The sequence below is a fragment of the Hemiscyllium ocellatum genome (genome assembly GCF_020745735.1).
Source record: "Hemiscyllium ocellatum isolate sHemOce1 chromosome 27 unlocalized genomic scaffold, sHemOce1.pat.X.cur. SUPER_27_unloc_1, whole genome shotgun sequence".
NCBI lineage: Eukaryota > Metazoa > Chordata > Chondrichthyes > Orectolobiformes > Hemiscylliidae > Hemiscyllium > Hemiscyllium ocellatum.
Genome location: NW_026867476.1, coordinates 84,080 through 85,569, shown reverse-complemented (window position 1 = coordinate 85,569; position 1,490 = coordinate 84,080).

Here is a 1,490-nt window from a genome sequence, read left to right as displayed (position 1 = left end):
TCTCTCTATCCTGCCCTCCCTGTCTCGTTCTCTCTATCCTGCCCTCCCTGTCTCGCTCTCTCTATCCTGCCCTCCCTGTATCGCTCTCTCTATCCTGCCCTCCCTGTATCGCTCTCTCTATCCTGCCCTCCCTGTCTCTCTCTATCCTGCCCTCCCTGTCTCGCTCTCTCTATCCTGCCCTCCCTGTCTCGCTCTCTCTATCCTGCCCTCCCTGTCTCGCTCTCTCTATCCTGTCCTCCCTGTCTCGCTCTCTCTATCCTGTCCTCCCTGTGTGTGTCTCTCTCTCTCTATCCTGCCCTCCCTGTGTGTCTCTCTCTCTCTCTATCCTGCCCTCCCTGTCTCTCTCTCTCTCTATCCTGCCCTCCCTGTCTCTCCCTCTCTCTATCCTGTCCTCCCTGTCTCGCTCTCTCTATCCTGTCCTCCCTGTGTGTGTCTCTCTCTCTCTATCCTGCCCTCCCTGTGTGTCTCTCTCTCTCTCTATCCTGCCCTCCCTGTCTCTCTCTCTCTCTATCCTTCCCTCCCTGTCTCGCTCTCTCTATCCTGCCCTCCCTGTCTTGCTCTCTCTATCCTGCCCTCCCTGTATCGCTCTCTCTATCCTGCCCTCCCTGTATCGCTCTCTCTATCCTGCCCTCCCTGTGTGTGTCTCTCTCTCTCTATCCTGCCCTCCCTGTCTCTCTCTCTCTCTATCCTGCCCTCCCTGTCTCTCCCTCTCTCTATCCTGCCCTCCCTGTCTCTCCCTCTCTCTATCCTGCCCTCCCTGTCTCTCTCTCTCTCTCTCTATCCTGCCCTCCCTGTCTCTCTCTCTTTCTCTATCCTGCCCTCCCTGTATCTCTCTCTCTCTCTCTCCTGCCCTCCCTCCCTCTCTCTCTCTCCTGCCCTCCCTCCCTCTCTCTCTTATTCCTGCCCTCCCTGTCTCTCTCTCTCTCTATCCTGCCCTCCCTGTCTCTCTCTCACTCTCTCTTATTCCTGCCCCCCCGTGTCTCTCTCTCTCTATCCTGCCCTCCCTGTCTCTCTCTCTCCCTCTCTCTATCCTGCCCTCCCTGTCTCTCTCTCTCTATCCTGCCCTCCCTGTCTCTCTCTCTCTCTCTCTATCCTGCCCTCCGTCTCTCTCTCTCTATCCTGCCCTCCCTGTATCTCTCTCTCTCTCCTGCCCTCCCTCCCTCTCTCTCTATCCTGCCCTCCCTCCCTCTCTTTCTATCCTGCCCTCCCTCTCCCTCTATCCTGCCCTCCCTCTCCCTCTCTCTCCCTCTCTCTCTCTATCCTGCCCTCCCTCTCTCTATCCTGCCCTCCCTCTCTCTCTCTCTATCCTGCCCTCCCTCCCTCTCTCTCTCTATCCTGCCCTCCCTGTCTCTCTCTCTCTCTATCCTGCCCTCCCTCTCTCTATCCTGCCCTCCCTGTCTCTCTCTCTCTCTCTCTCTCTATCCTGCCCTCCCTCTCACTCCCTTTCTCTATCCTGCCCTCCCTCTCTCTATCCTGCCCTCCCTGTCTCT